Genomic DNA, 18,889 nt, shown 5'->3' with positions numbered 1-18,889 from the left:
AAGACTCTTTCCAAACAGAGCAGGTCTAGACCGTACTCTATGTTCTATTATTAACAAAGACCCAACATCAGGACCGGATCAGATCCAGTCCCATCTTACAGACAGGACTCAGTCTGATCTCATCTTAATCCACCATGAGCAGAGCACTTTGCAGCATTTAGCAAGTTACAGTGGCAAGGACAAACTTCCTTTAACAGGCAGAAACCTCCAGCAGGACCAGACTCATGTTAGACACACATCTGCTGAGACCGTGTTGGAGAGAGGGATAGAGGGAGATGAAGAGAGAGAGAGAGAGAGAGATGATAGTGGTGAGATGGATAGTAGTAGTTGTAGCAGCTGGAGTCTGACACGTCCACAGCAGCAGAGATCCAGAGGAACCTAGATGTCAGACTTGAGGATCTATCTGTTACAACAGGGGATGAAAGTAAAACTCAGAGTGCTGATCAAATGGTCACCATGGAGGCCGGGGTACAAGCTCAATCTGCACAGTCACTCAGTGTGTTGGAGACGATATATACATGAACATTTCATTCTATGAGTTTGAAAGAAGTCACCACTCCAGCACCACCCTCAGCCGCCGATCAGACAACAGCAACCTTCAGAGGGTGAAGCTGAAGGCACGGCCACATCCAGTGTACCAAGAACTCCTACTGTGATCGCAGATGTGACAAGTTAGAGGTACTCAGAGCGTCAGTCAGTACAGGTGTGTTCTGGCTCCACTCTGAGGTCTCCTAACAGGTGGAGGTATCGTTAAATCCACCAGTGAGGAGGCGTGCAGGCAAAGGCCCAGACCTGAGTGCGCCAATGTTTGACCTCATAGAGATTGTTTTTAACCCTGTAAAGCCTGAACCATCAAATAATTGCCAGAAAATTCGAATTATTTGAAAATTTAGTGTTTATTGGACCTTCTGACAAATAATAAAACATATATAAATAAATAACAATTTTCACATATGAGTTTCAATTTGTATCATATGTGATACATCAGGCATCTTGGTGCACATTTTTTGCTCAAATTAAACTTTGAGTTTCCTTCGAATTGTTCCCAAAGTAATTTCAAACCTAGAAATGATTTTGTTTCCATATTGCATGACAACATCATACATATTCTGTATCTACTACACAGCAAAAAAAAACCGAATTTATTGTATATTTTTCTTCTCTGAATTGTTCAGTTTTTAGTGGAAATCAATGAACAAAAGATAATTATTTACTAGAGAGCCATGGTAACATTCAACCAGCCATTAATCATCATGATACAGCAGGTTACATGTAAAAATACAATATACGTCATAAATATCTCAACTCTAAATATACCTCATTATGTCATTAAACATGTTCTTAAATAATAAAAAGACTGTTTATGGAATAATGTATGACATTTAATAAAATTATGATTGACAGGTCTCCAAACAAATGACCTTATATACCTGCTGTATTCATTTAGATACACACAATTTCAACAGGGTTTGACTATAAGAAAAACTCCTCCATGCATTTATCTTTAGCAGACTAGACTACTGTAACGGGGTCTTTACAGGACTCCCTGAAAAGTCCATCAGACGGCTGCAGCTCATATAGAATGCTGCTGCTCAAGTCCTAACAAGGACCAAAAAAGTAGACCACATCACTCCAGTTCTTAGATCTCTACACTGGCTTCCTGTCTGTCAGAGAATAGACTTTAAAATCCTGCTGATGCTTTATAAAGCACTGAATGCACTGAATCATTGGAGTCAGCCTGCCCTCCATCCAGGACTTGTACCGGTCCAGGACCAGGAAGCGGGCCAGTAACATCTCTGCAGACCCCTCACACCCTGGACACTCACTTTTCAAACTCCTCCCCTCCAGTCGGCGTTACAGAGCTCTGTACGCAAAAACATCCAGACACAGGAACAGTTCCTTCCCCAGGCCGTCACACTGATGAACACTTAACACTGTGTCATAAACCAGCTACCTCTGGACTGAGCCACCTTCATCTTTGCACTATTGCACGCTATCATGTTTGTCTATTGTTTCCTTATTGCACTGGTGCCTTTTGTACTTATATATATATATTTTATTAGTACTTGATTTTTAGTGTCTGTCTATTTATGTTTGTACAGGGAGTCAAATTCTTTGTATTCTTGAGATACATTGTGAATACATTTCTTTCTGATTCTGATTCTGATTCTGATGGTTTAGGCCCAAAATACATTGTTGATCTTCTGCTACTGTATGAACCATCTGGACCTCTGAGGTCATCAGGTCCTGGTCTGCTTTCAGTCCCTAGAGTCAGAAGGAAACATGGTGAAGCAGCGTTTAGTCATTATGCACCACATATCTGGAACACACTCCCTGAAAGCTGCAGGTCTGCTCCAACTCTCACCTCTTTTAAATCAAAGACTAAGACCTTTTTTATTTGCCACTGCCTTCCTATCTTAACTAATTTTAACTCACTTTAAATGCAAGTTTTAATTTCATTCTTAATATATTTGTAATAATCCTTTTCTTTTCTGTTTTATCATATTTGTCATTTTAATTATGTTCTTTTATGCCTGTCTGAATGTTTCCAATGCTTTTAATGTTTTAATGTAAAGCACATTGAATTGCCCTCGTGTATGAAATGTGCTTTACAAATAAAGCTGCCTTGCCTTGCCTTGCCTATAAATGAAGTTATGAAATATTAATTAGTTTTACATCAATCCAGAAACTATTCCTCTTGAAGTTTCAGGAACAATTTGAAAGTTTTTTCATCCAAACTTTATCAAACTTGGTAAAAATATCCCTGAAAAACCTGGAGTGGGTCTCTGATCCACAGCTGACATTTTGGATGTCTCAAGCGACGTCCTTCTGGTGCATGAATTACTCACACCTGGTGGATTATCCATGCACTGCATGCATCTGATTGGATACATCAGGTTTTTACTGAAAGAACATATAACTGATGATGTAGAGGTCTCAGAAACTGATGTAACAAATATGATACGCTTGGGGGAAGCAGTGAAGTCAATCAGAGGTCAAATAGAAGACAGCAGAAACAGAAGGTTGTCTGGGGCCAGTAGATCCAGGACCTGCAGGTCAGTGATGCAGCACAACCTGAAACGCATTGAGCAGTAATAATGAGTCATTCAGCCTGACTGAAACCTGAGTTATAAACTCTCCTGGAAGCATGTGTCTCTGCTGAGAGGGCAGCAGAGCATCCTGAGTTTAAGTTGCATAGAACAATATTGTTTGATTGTGTGTTCCCTGAGGACAAAGTTGTAAAGACATTTTGTTTGTGTGACATCTTATTAGCATCCTCTGACATAAAGCCAACATTATTCTCTGCTGCTTAAAATGTGCATGACTGACATTTCACAGGAGTCAGAGCAGCTTCATCAGAGCGTCCTCAGAGCCGCCGCCAAGGACTCTGAATGGACCGAGTCATTCTCAGCCGGGGCACAATCTGCATACAAACACACACACACACACACACACACACACACACACACACACACACACACACACACACACACACACAGAGAGAGAGAGAGAGAGAGAGGACACATGGACACACAAACATATGGTAGATCATTCTAAGATGTAAACATGGACATGCACACAGGTGGAAGGTGCGTACATATGCTGCACATTCTGTCTAGTATGCACAGGTATAAAGGTGTGACGGAACAAGTATTGCACACAAACACACAGTCACACACTCATGCATGCACACGCACACATTCCTGCGTCTCTGGAATCAGCATATTGAGACAATGCTAACAGCTGCTTATGGATCATTTAGCGGACGGTCACTGTGCTCTTTGTGTTTGGCTGAATGCGGCGCCTGTTCTCCGTCTTCACAGTTGTCATTATTTGTCGACGTGTCCGAGAACATGAGGTCTCTTTCTTCGCTGCCCCCCGTGGCCTCAGTGAATCAGGCCATCAGTGAGAATGAAGCCCACTCGGCTGTCTGTCAAAGAGCGCTAACATCCCGAGCCAGAGCGCAAAACTCATCAGCATGCAGGGAAAAATGTGTGCATAAGTAGAGTGGAAACAGGGGGAGACAAAGCCATGCTAATGTTTGTTCTCTGTGACACACACACACACACACACACACACACACACACACACACACACACACACACACACACACACACACACAGCCATGAGATGTGAAGTTTGTGTCTTGAGAAAGGTGTCTCAGTCTGTTCTAGATAAAGCTCTGCTGGGTTCATCAGGACAGATCATTGATTTAACATTATTGATGAGAGCACGCCGACATTCTGACAGGATGTTAGACTTCAATAAGAACTGACAGAAACCGTCTGAGGATTATTTTCAAACTGAAATGATCTGTTTTAATCTCCAGTTCTTTAATTCACAGATTAAAAAGGTGTTCCATGAGACTGAGAGATTATCATAACGCAGCACGAGGAAGTTTGTTGTTACAGCGTCACCATCTGGACAAATTTAGAGAACAACACACACACCAAGAGGGAAGCTGTCTGTCACTGCATGCATATAGAGACAGAGATTCACACACACACACACACACACACGCACGCACTCACACACACACACACACACACACACACACACACACACATACACACAACTCAGTCTGAAATCAAGTGTGCACTCAGGAAATCTGCGGATGATCAATCAATCAATCAATGATATGATGAACTTCCATTAGAAATGAAACTCTGACAGTGTGTTTAACTGCAGACGGACGGCTACTGTCTCATTTATCTTACACACACACACACACACACACACACACACACACACACAGTAGAGCGAGCTGATGAATTGGTCCACTTTCTGTGTTCAGAGGAATGATCCGTCATTTAGCAGAGACGACCCAATGTTATCAGAGAGAGCAAGGAGAGCATAACAGATCTATAACCAATATTTCCACCTCACTGAGTCTGAACTAATATCAACACACACACACAAACACACACACAGATAAACAGACACACTCACGGTCTGTTGCGACACTGTGCAAGGCGTTTAATGGTCAGAAAAGTTCCCTAACACGGGCAGGGCATCAAACCACCATGCATCATATCCACTGAGTTACAACACTGATGGAGCACTTTAAATGTCAGAGTTTCATCATGCTCAAGGTTCAGGATCAGGGGGACATCAGGGTCAGTCTGTTCTGCTTTCTTAGACCTGCTACTAACTTCAGACCAAGTCTGAAGATTTAATCATTGCTGAGTATTTACTGCAAAGACAAAAAGAGAGCCGTGTGTCGCCTGAGACGCTCCAGCTATCCTGCAATCAAACAGCACAGTGCAGTGGAGGAAGATGGAGCTGATGGAGCAGACACTCTAAAACCAAAATGAGCATTACCTCTGTGCCACTGGTGCCTGTGGTCGTATCGTACCATATCATATCTTACCTGGCATATCATACCATGTCAATAAATCTATCAATCTTTATTTGTATAGCGCCAAATCACAACAAACGTTATCTCAAGACGCTTTTACAAACAGAGCAGGTCTAGACCACTCTATGTCAAATTATGAACAGAGACCCAACACCAAGACAGGATAAGACTCAGTCTGACCCCACCTTAATCCACCATGAGCATTGAACCTCACAGTATTTAGATAGTTACAGTGGAGAGGAAAAACTCCCTTTAACAGGCAGAAACCTCGAGCAGAACCAGACTCATGTTAGACAGACATCTGCCTCAACAGAGTTGGGTCTGCAAAGAGGGATAGAGGAGAATAAGAGAGAGAGAGAGCAGTGTCCAGCATGTCCGTATCAGCTGGAGTCTGGAACGTCCACAGCAGGAGGACGTCTACGGCAGCTCAGAGGAATCTACGAGACAAGGGAGCTCAGGGACTCCAGAAAGGTCTATGGTTAGTAACTTTAATGGGACAGGGAGAGTTAAAGTAAGTGATGAGGGGGTTGGGGGGAAGGGGGTGAGCTAGGATCCCAGTGTGTCAGTGTGTCAGTTTGTCAGTTCCCCCGGCAGTCTAAGCCTACAGCAGCATAACTAAGAGCTGGTCCAAGCCTGATCCAGCTCTAACTATAAGCTTTATCAAAAAGGAAAGTTTGAAGCCTACTTTTAAAAGTAGAGAGGGTGTCTGCCTCCCGGACCCTGACTGGTAGATGATTCCAAAGGAGAGGGGCCTGATAACTGAAGGTTCTACCTCCCATACTACTTTTAGAGACTTTAGGTAGGACCAGCAGGCCTGCATGTTGGGAGCGTAGTGTTCTAGAGGGGTAATAGGGCACTATGAGCTCTTTAAGATATGAAGGTGTCTGATCATTAAGAGCTTTGTGGGTCAGAAGAAGGATTTTAAATTCTAGTCTAGATTTTATGGGGAGTCAGTGTAGAGAAGCTAACACTGGAGAGATGTGCTCTCTCTTCCTGGTTCTAGTCAATACTCCAGCTGCAGCGTTTTGAATATCGCATTGTACCTTTCGTATCATACATGTCGTATCATACATGTCATGTTCATTGGCATCATACTGTAGCATACCAATCTCATTGTATGGTATCCTGTCCTGCTGTATTGTACTATGAATTCATGCTGTGAGTCTTGACTATGATTAATGATGACTCTGGTTTTCATATTCCACTCTTTGATTTCTCATGAACCGTCACTCTGTGTCCTGAAATGTTGGAATATGAAGATTATATATAGCCGCATGACTTTCATAATCAGCTCTGACACACACACACACACCCTTGCTAAGAGAGGCCGTGTCAATCCTCCATGACCTATGAGCTGACCGCTTTCACTTCCTTGTTTTGGGTGTGTGGAATCCCCTGCTGACACACTCACTATGTTTACCTCAGAGTCTATATTAAACGTAACAACATTAAAAGTGCGAACATCTCTCCATTTAAGGCCAATAAGAGTTAGCTGCATCTCCTCCTGCAGCCCGGCTGACACACACACACACACACACACACACACACACACACACACACACACACACACACACACACACACACACACACACACACACACATAAACACACCTGGTCCTGACCGTTACAGCCAGCAGCTCTCACAGTGCTGCACAGGAAGCATCACGCTGTGTTCACATTGAATACAGGAAGTTATTATTCTGTATTCATACATGTGAACACCACATAACATCACAACCTGATGATCCAGTACAACCTGGCTCTGGTCATCAGTTTATTAGTCTCACACCCAGTCTGAGGCCTTGTTTAGACGAAAACTGTTTAAAAGTCAAAAGTCTTATTTTGCATTAAAATAATCAGTCTGTGTTCATATGACAACCTGAAAACCATCCGCATGCACAGGTATCTTCAAAAAATACTCTGAAGTGTGCATGCCGGGCCAGCAGTTGGTGATATTACTTTGTAATGAAACACCACTGAAGAGCAGCATGCACCTGAACCATAGGTTGTATAAATAATGGACATAGTCTCAGTGACATCACCCATCTGTTCCTGAAAGCTGTTATAGAGGTGATAGTGATGAGACGAGTAGTAGTAGCTGTTGCCGCTGGAGTCCAGCACGTCCGTATCAGCTGGAGTCTGGAACGTCCACAGCAGGAGGACGTCTACGGCAGCTCAGAGGAACCTACGAGACAAGGGAGCTCAGGGACTCCAGAAAGGTCTATGGTTAGTAACTTTAATGGGACAGGGAGAGTTAAAGTAAGTGATGAAGGGGGTTGGGGGGAAGGGGGTGAGCTAGGATCCCAGTGTGTCAGTGTGTCAGTTTGTCAGTTCCCCCGGCAGTCTAAGCCTACAGCAGCATAACTAAGAGCTGGTCCAAGCCTGATCCAGCTCTAACTATAAGCTTTATCAAAAAGGAAAGTTTGAAGCCTACTCTTAAAAGTAGAGAGGGTGTCTGCCTCCCGGACCATGGCTGGTAGATGATTCCAAAGGAGAGGGGCCTGATAACTGAAGGTTCTACCTCCCATACTACTTTTAGAGACTTTAGGTACGACCAGCAGGCCTGCATGTTGGGAGCATAGTGTTCTAGAGGGGTAATAGGGCACTATGAGCTCTTTAAGATAAGAGGGTGTCTGATCATTAAGAGCTTTGTAGGTCAGAAGAAGGATTTTAAATTCTATTCTAGATTTTATGGGGAGTCAGTGTAGAGAAGCTAACACTGGAGAGATGTGCTCTCTCTTTCTAGTTCTAGTCATTAGGCTAAGCTAAGCTAACAGTAGCCTGACCAAAGAATGTATAAATAAAGGATGGAGCAACCCATTGTTTTGGGAACTAAATAACTGAACTAAATGTCCATAATAACCACAGAATGAGATGTGTCACTCAAAGAGGCCACGCCCTAACCCTACCTCCCTTTAACCCTTAACCTGCTGTAAGGTGAGTTCTTTATAAATTCAGCCGTACAGTTGTCATGAAGAGAGAAATGAGCTCTAGAGACCAAAACTGTTTTTGTACCAGGCTGTAAACATGTTTATTTCTGCTGTAACATTTTAACATGGAGCTCTATGGGGACTGCTGCAGACTGACTCTCTACATATGGATCTGTGCTTTAATGAGTGTGTGTGTGTGTGTTATTGTTCTCACATGAAGTGATTCATTGAAGATGTATCTGTGTGTATGTGTGTGTGTGTGTGTGTGTGTGTGTGTGTGTGTGTGTGTGTGTGTGTGTGTGTGTGTGTGTGTGTGTGTGTGTGTTGTGTGTGTGTGTGTGTGTGTGTCTGCACGTGTTCAAGTCTTTGTGTAGAGAGGACATTATTCACATATTATACTGTATTACCCATTCAATAAATGAGCCTCCAGCTCTGAAAGATCATAATATCTGTTTCCTGTCTGAGTCACACACACGCATACACACGTGCGCACGCACGCACACACACACACACACACACACACAAGCACCCAAACAGCCTCTAACACAGTCTGTTCTCTCCTCCACCTGTATCCCATTCAGCTAGACTCCCTGTCACTTCCTGTGTTCCTTTGTCCTTATATCACGTCATCATCATCATCATCATCATCATCATCATCTTCATCTTCATCATCATCATCATCATCATCATCATCATCATCATCATCATAACCTTCCTCTTCTTCTCCTCCTCTGATAAGCTCATTTCAGTCGTTTTTAGTTTATATTGGACTGAAACATCCATGAAACAGAGCAACACTTACATTACATCATGCTCTTGTAGAACGCTTCTGTTCTCGAGGGTTTAGATTTTAGTGCGGGGAAAGTTCTGGTTCCAGTTTGTAGTCTCAGCAGTATTGACCAATCGGCTTTGGTGACTGCAGGAAAAACAGTCTGTATGGAGAGCAAAAGCAGGAGGAACACAATTCAGCATAATGACGGCTCCCATGGTTGTTAATGTGAGGAGGATTACTTTCTCCCTATAAACAGATATCTGAAGTATCCACCAATCAGGTGTCAGCAGAACACAGTCTGTATGGAGAGCAACAGCAGGTGCTCTTGAATTCTAGAACAAATGGAACATTCCGTGAAGAAGGTCAGAGCTAAAAAAAAACATCAGTGTCTCTAATCCTCTTTCATAGACCTTCATTCAACAAACAAACATTGTAGACGTAGTTTTCTTCTCCTCTTGAGGACAGACCTGACAAAGCTTGACTTTTGACTTCTGACTAATCTGCATCATGATGTCGTTATTTCAGCTAACTGAAGACCCGTTAATTACAAGAACATCACAAGAACATCAGTTTCTGTTTCAGGTTCATACCGCTGACAGAAGCCAGAGGGAAGCCTCTGTGGAACTGTTTACAGTGAAACTGAGACTCAACTAAAACAGATAACAAGCACTCCTCTGGGGATGTAATGAACCAAGAACAGACATATCTGGAGTGGATAATTTCTCTTCTCTATTGATCTGAGCACATCTGAGTAGCTAACTGGACTGTAAACAACGCAGCGTATGAAAAGTCTCAGCAGGTAGTTGCTCATCTTGAACCTCTATAGAGATTCACTGTCTCTCCCAGAGGCTGTGTCATCAGTCTGAGACCGGCACAGCTGAGTCTGGAGGTCTGCAGTGGACAGTTTGGAGCTGTTGTTATGAACACCTTAGTTATTATTCATATGGAGAGGTTTGTGGATGTCTGAGCTGACCTTTAACTGCAGCACACTTGTTCCTGATTCACTACATATACCCATCAAACACTCTGTGGGGGATCCTGCATGTATGTCTTCACCATGTGTCCTGACTGTCCATCAGATGACTCAGGTGTGTCTGTGTGAACCAGGTGAATCATCTGTGTCATGTCTCTAAGTGAGGTCTGTCTGTAGTTTCCTCCTGCTCTCCCTCAGTGAGCTGTCTCCTCTCAGAGATCAGAGCTCAGCTGACAGCCTCAGTTAGAGCTCAGAGGAGGAAGACTTCGCTCGGTCATCTCAGGAATGTCCTACAGGAACCAGAGGACCAGGACTCCCTCAGTCCACAAAGACCCACACAGGTCCCCATCCATCTATCCTCCCTCCATCCCCTCGTACGTCATCCGTCCGTCCATCCACCCGTCAGGCGGTGGCGGGACCCAGCGCAGCCGACAGACGTGAGCCGTCTCAGGTTGAGTCTTCTCCTACGAGGGCCCCTCTCAGAGCTTTCTGAGGGCCCCGTCAGACCCCGCAGTGTCCCGCCAACTCAATCTTAGTAGTGAACAAAGTGGAGGGAGCGGGAGCCGTCCCATCAGTCTCCATTATGGGACAGCGTTGTTGCAGGGCTGTCGTGTTCCTGTGGTACTCCAGGGGAGAGGCTGTCTCATACATCATCAGGGAACAAAGGCTCTGACCGGGGGGGGGGAGGGGGAGGACGGGGGGAGGGCAGGGGAGGTGGGTCCTTCCTGCCTCAGAGACACAAAAACACACACTCAGATACATACACTCCCACCCCCACATCAAGTTCCTCAGCCATCAGACCTCCTGCAGAGGAGGAGGGGGGTGAGGTCAAGATGATGAGAGGAGGAGGAAGCAGTCAGAGCTCCTGTTGGAAACAAACCCCCCTGCAGGAACCTGAACCACAGAGTCAGGGGACTCCTCGCATCACCTCTGTGCACCTCTGTGGGAATTCATCAGTGCTGAAGAGGGCTGACATGTCAGCTGTAAGCTGCAGGCATTAGCAGCGTTCTGGGCCCGTATGCACGTCCAGCCATTCCACAAACGGGACCATTAGTCTTAATGTTCCCTTATGGAACGGCCCATTTGGCCGTAGCGTTAGCCGCATGCACGGCTGCAAATAATTGGCCGATTAGCTAATTGCGCCATGAAAGGTAGGCTGGTGCAAAACTTCATATGTCCAGAGAACCTCCTGGAAAACCCTGATCCAATAAATTCAAACTGCACATGCCTACTACACATAAACAACAATAAACATGGTGAGTGGTACCGCAGTGACTGAGAGAAGATCAAGAAGAAACAATGTTTCTGAGGAAGAAGAAATGGACATTTGATTAGAAGAATCTAGAATGAACAAACAGCTGTTATCAGCAAGTCAATCCTCAAAGAGAACAAACAAGGAGAAAGGGAAAGTCTGGCTTCAGATCTTGAACCGGGTCAATGCGTGTGGTGTTTCTGAGTGCACAGTAGAAGACCTACAAAATAAAATCAGCAACATGAAAGCGTCTTTGTTCAACAAGCACCAACACAAACGTGGTCCAGGTGGAGGACCACCTGTCCCCCCATTGAAGGATGAGGACTTGTTAACAGAGTTGTTTGTGAAGGATTCACTTCACGGTGTTGTTGGTAGGTTACCTAAGAGTTATGTTGTGTCTCCTAAATCTAAATTTGCTGTATATTTTGACATCGTCATACTTTTTCAAAGGATTGGTTCGATCCCTAAATATCTGTTGTCTTTTCATATTTGGTCTTAAACAGTAACACATAAGCACGATGTCCTCCATCCTTTTAACAGTCTAACAGGTGAGGTAATCCTGCTGTCAGCACCTGTAATGGTGGGGTCTACCTCCATTAAATGTAATGCTTTGTTGGGGCGTCAACCTGGCTCATGCAGTCCGCTAATCCATCTTTGTTTCACCATTAGTACAAACGGCCTGTTTTCATAGCTAATGGCTGGACGTGCATACAGACCCTGGTCTTTACCAGCACTCTGCCTAAAGACATGAAGGAACACATTTACACGGCACACCCGCTCTACACACAGACTGTGCTCAGTGTGAGGTCGTTGGGTGGGTTTGTTGGGTTTCAGTTCTGACATGTGAAGATAAGGTCTTTAAGATAAAGACTGTGGACATACCTCAGTGTAAGAAGCTGACTTTGATGAATTCATCTCGCAGATCAAATAGTGTTTCCTGCGTGGGTTGCTGCAGGCTGTCCCCTGTCTGTAGTGGTGTTTTTTAGGACTGTCAGGTGTACCGGTCAGATTAAAACTTGAAGAATCACTTTCACTGATGAAACACGAAAACATGCTGTCTGCTGTCTGAGGTCATGATGTCACTGAGAGTGCATTGATTCACTGCTCAGACTGGACTCAGCATCTTAGACCGGGCTCACCTTCCTCTCTCATAATGAATCACTTTCATGAAGCAGAGTCAGACTCAGACACATCCTCACAGAGAGCTGGTTGGATTTGAAAGACTTCTCCGCTCACTCCAACAGGTGACGGGTGAGGCTGTGCAGTGGGTCCAGACCAAAAGACCCTCAGACCCTCAGACCCTCAGACACACAGGGACACAGTATGTTTCAGTCAGGTGATTGGTGTAAACCTTATACTCACTACATTCACTGGTCAGAGTTATTTCTGAGAACTCACACTGACTGTACTCACTAACCAGGCTCAGTACTTCACCACTTCCACCAGCAGCCACTCTCATTAAAGCTCACACCACAGAGTGGAAGAGGAAGAGGCAAGGCACACAGCAAGAGTGCCTCATACACACACACACACACACACACACACACACACACACACACATACAGCACTGCTACGCCGATTTCACTCCATCATGATACTCTGATATAAAGAAACCAAGCTCCTCTGCTGTTTGAACAAATATTCCTTCAGCTCCACACCAACCATCCAAGGTCAAAGGTCAGAGACCGTCACTTCCTGTAGCCGTGAATCACAGACGTTCAGGTGAGTTGTATTTCAGGACTAGAGCATCAGGTCTGAGCATGAGCTGCAAAACCTGTACAGAGGACCTTAACACACTGAACATCTGAACATAGGACCTGATTACCTGAACAGAGGACCTGAACACCTGAACATCTGAACACCTGAACATCTGAACACCTGAACATCTGAACACCTGAACATCTGAACACCTGAACATCTGAACACCTGAACAGAGGACCTGAACACCTGAACATCTGAACACCTGAACAGAGGACCTGAACACCTGAACATCTGAACAGAGGACCTGATTACCTGAACAGAGGACCTGAACACCTGAACATCTGAACACCTGAACAGAGGACCTGAACACCTGAACATCTGAACACCTGAACAGAGGACCTGAACACCTGAACATCTGAACATAGGACCTGATTACCTGAACAGAGGACCTGAACACCTGAACATCTGAACACCTGGACAGAGGACCTGAACACCTGAACATCTGAACACCTGAACAGAGGACCTGAACACCTGAACATCTGAACATAGGACCTGATTACCTGAACAGAGGACCTGAACACCTGAACCTCTGAACATAGGACCTGATTACCTGAACAGAGGACCTGAACACCTGAACCTCTGAACATAGGACCTGATTACCTGATCAGAGGACTTGAAAAGAGCTTGGTGTCTGACACAGTTTACTCAGAGGTTTGTATGAGAGCAGCAGTGATGGATGATCCTGTTCTGCCTCATTGTTTTACACTTTACTCCTCTGAACCCTGACTGATAGAGACGCTCTGCAGCAACTACATACAGGAATGATACACACTACAACTACACAAAGGACTGATACACACTACAACTACACACAGGACTCATACACACTACAACTACACACAGGACTGATACACACTACAACTACACACAGGACTGATACACACTACAACTACACACAGGACTGATACACACTACAACTACACACAGGACTGATACACACTACAACTACACACAGGACTCATACACACTGCTAAACCACATAGGACTGATACACACTACAACTACACACAGGAATGATACACACTACAACTACACACAGGACTGATACACACTACAACTACACACAGGATTGATACACACTACAACTACACACAGGACTGATACACACTACAACTACACACAGGACTCATACACACTGCTAAACCACATAGGACTGATACACACTACAACTACACACAGGACTGATACACACTACAACTACACACAGGACTGAAACACACTACAACTACACACAAGACTGATACACACTACAACTACACACAGGACTGATACACACTACAACACCACACAGGAATGATACACACTACAACTACACACAGGACTGATACACACTACAACACCACACAGGAATGATACACACTACAACTACACACAGGACTGATACACACTACAACACCACACAGGACTGATACACACTACAACACCACACAGGAATGATACACACTACAACTACACACAGGACTGATACACACTACAACACCACACAGGAATGATACACACTACAACTACACACAGGACTGATACACACTACAACTACATGCAGGACTGATACACACTACAACACCACACAGGACTGATACACACTACAACTACACACAGGACTGATACACACTACAACACCACACAGGATTGATACACACTACAACTACACACAGGATTGATACACACTACAACTACACACAGGATTGATACACACTACAACTACACACAGGATTGATACACACTACAACACCACACAGGACTGATACACACTGCCACACCACACAGGACTGATACACACTACAACTACACACAGGACTGATACACACTACAACTACATGCAGGACTGATACACACTACAACACCACACAGGACTGATACACACTACAACTACACACAGGACTGATACACACTACAACTACACACAGGATTGATACACACTACAACTACACACAGGACTGATACACACTACAACACCACACAGGATTGATACACACTACAACTACACACAGGACTGATACACACTACAACTACACACAGGACTGATACACACTACACCACCACACAGGACTGATACACACTACAACTACACACAGGACTGATACACACTACAACTACACACAGGACTGATACACACTACAACACCATACAGGACTGATACACACTACAACTACACACAGGACTGATACACACTACAACTACACACAGGACTGATACACACTACAACTACACACAGGACTGATACACACTACAACACCACACAGGACTGATACACACTACAACTACACACAGGATTGATACACACTGCAACACCACACAGGACTGATACACACTACACCACCACACAAGACTGATACACACTACAACTACACACAGGACTGATACACACTACAACACCACACAGGACTGATACACACTACAACTACACACAGGATTGATACACACTGCAACACCACACAGGACTGATACACACTACACCACCACACAGGACTGATACACACTACAACTACACACAGGACTGATACACACAGGACTGATACACACTACAACTACACACAGGACTGATACACACTACAACACCACATAGGACTGATACACACTACAACTACACACAGGACTGATACACACTACAACACCACACAGGACTGATACACACTACAACTACACACAGGACTGATACACACTACAACACCACATAGGACTGATACACACTACAACTACACACAGGACTGATACACACTACAACACCACACAGGACTGATACACACTACAACTACACACAGGACTGATACACACTACAACACCACACAGGACTGATACACACTACAACACCACACAGGTAAAACTCACACACAGCATCAGAGGAGAGAATAACACATTACATTATTACACATTATGACCCATTATTAAACATTATTACACATTTTTACACACTATAACACACTACACATTATAACACATTATGACGCATTATTACACATTATTATTCTATAGGAATAAAGCTCCTCATCATTGACATTGTAGATTAATACTGAAGACATCCAAACTATGAAATAATCTGGTTTTACCATAATCTGGATTACAACAGTAGTCAAATAGGGCTATCCATTGTGTACTAACCCTACCTCTGAACAACACAACTGATGGTCTCAAACACATTAAGAAGGGAAGTCATTCTACAATTGAACTCTTGACAAGGCTCATGTTCATTAGAAACCATTCCAGGAGACCACTTCATGAAGCTGCATCAGATATTATAGACAGAGATGTCTGTTATGGTTTGATTTTGGTTAATAAAAATATGCTTGACGTTTTTAGTTTGAATCCCTGAACTCTGAGTCTGTCTCTAAATGCATAACCAATGTAACCATTTTACACAGGGGCGACAAGTCTCAACACAGAGGCTGCTCTGGATCAGATCCGTCTATCAGATCCTCCAGGATGAGACAAACCAAGGACAATGGTTTCACAGATTCTTTAAACATCATATACTGTATGGTGCACACTAGGAGCAGAGGTCATTCAGAGGTCACACATAGGTCAGCGGGCTGAAACTCAAGCACCTGCAGTGTGACAAACCAGTTCACAGATCAAGAAGGGAGAGTCCCTCACTGTAGAGACCTGCAGAGCGGTCAGGAGGCCTGAGATCAGGAAGGTACCTGAGCTGCTGTCAGTGACTGACCTGATGGATGATGGGTTGATAATGGAGATATGGTCACGAGGATGTTTGTGATACAGCAGTGAGGACCGTGTTCAGTGGTTACACATGGTTATATGATGGATTTCAGTCCTTACAGCTGTGATGTTTCCATGTCTCAGGTAAAACAGGTCAGTATACTGAGTGATGAAGATGTTAGTAATCTACACTCTCCCTGGGGCTGTAACATGAAGGACTGATCATCCTCATGTCCCATCAGCTGTTTGTACTCTAAAGATCTGAACATTTAAACTAGGTGAAGTCCTGACCTGGATCATGCTGTCGATGCACACAAGATAAAACTCTTGATTTGGTTCCTGATCATCTGCAGAACCATTGTGGCTTTAGACCCCTGGGTTTGATATGACACAGCTCAAAGTATTACACTGACAATAACAATAACACAGAACAGATACAGTCATGAATGTTCACTTCACACCTCTTGGTTTGGTGTTATTCATGAGGAATACATACAGAGAAAGAAGAACACGTCCTGTCATGTAACAGAGAGCTGGGAGGAGCAGTCAGAGTGAAGACGAGGGCTGATGATCTGAACGGTCTTTAAAGTTAAAGCCTTTAAGTAACATTTCAAATTAGACACAGTTTACAGTTTAATATTTCCACATGTAAGATGTCCCATTACATTTGTATGAGGCGCTGTTTGTAAAGTTGTACACATTAAAAATAACAGCAACATTTCTCCACATTTAGCTCCAAAACGTCATAAAAACATAGTGTGAATCTTTAAAAGTGAATTTCTTCATCACATTTAGATCAATGTTTTTGTTTTTTTCACTTGATTTTTGTCCTAACAAATATATTTATGTTCAAATCACTGTTAAATCTAAACATTGAATATAAATACGAATGTTGATTGTTAAATCTAAATGTTAAATGTCAAATCTAAATGTTGATTTTTAAATCTAAATGTTGATTTTTAAATCTAAATGTTGATTTTTAAATCTAAATGTTAAATCTAAATGTTAAATGTTAAATCTAAATGTTGATTTTTAAATCTAAATGTTGATTTTTAAATCTAAATGTTAAATCTAAATGTTAAATGTTGCTGTGTGATCCTAAATATTTAGCTAATATGAAAATTCACGCTGCCACCTAGCAGAAATACCAAAATAAAAGCTTCATAAAGCGATAAATGATATCCCAACCATGGTCTGTCCATACTGACAAGTTGCTAGCCGGACTGCCTGTCATCCGTCATGTGCACTGATTTAGAAGAAAATGTTGGAAAACACAGTTTTGGAGGCCATTAAGAGATTTCACAACACTCAGAGACAGTTATGACCCAGTCTAAGGTAAGGACAAGCTAAATTGGTATTGCTAAGTCTGTATCTTCTATGAAGCTTTTATTTTGGTATTTCCGCTAGGCTGCAGTGTAAATTTATATATTAGTTAAATATTTAGATTCACAGAGCAACATTTAACATATAGATTTAAAATGTAACATTTAGATTAAACATTTAACATTTAGATTTATATTTAACGTTTAATATTTATATTTATCAATTACATTTGACATTTATATTTATATTTGTATTATATTTAACATTTAACCTTTAGATTTAACATTTCACATTCATATTTATATTTAAAGTTTAATATTTAAAATTTATATTTAACATTAAGATTTTATATTTAACATATCATATTTAACCTTTAACATTTATATTTATATTTGTATTATATTTACCCTTTAACATTTAGATTTAACATTTCACATTTATATTTGTATTTAAAGTTTAATATTTGACATTTATATTTTATATTTAACATTTAGATTCCTATGTAGCATTTAGATTTGACAGTGATTTTAACATAAATATATTTGTCACAACATTAAATGTGAAAAAGATCATACACATTCCTCTAAATGTGATTTTAAAAAGTCACTTTTAAAAACTCACACTACATTTTTAAGATATTTAAGAGCTTCATGTAGAGAACTGGTATTTTGTATGTAATGATCATGAAACAGTTAGTCAAACCTTGGTTCAGATACCTGAGTTCTGGGTCGGTCTGTGGACCTGAAGATATCTGGTCTGTGGGCCTGAGGATATCTGGTCTGTGGGCCTGAGGATATCTGGTCTGTGGACCTGAGGATATCTGGTCTGTGGACCTGAGGATATCTGGTCTGTGGGCCTGAGGATAT

The sequence above is a fragment of the Notolabrus celidotus genome, chromosome 18, assembly GCF_009762535.1.
Source record: "Notolabrus celidotus isolate fNotCel1 chromosome 18, fNotCel1.pri, whole genome shotgun sequence".
In the NCBI taxonomy this organism is placed as follows: Eukaryota; Metazoa; Chordata; class Actinopteri; order Labriformes; family Labridae; genus Notolabrus; species Notolabrus celidotus.
Note: the sequence above shows the minus strand (reverse complement) of the source record.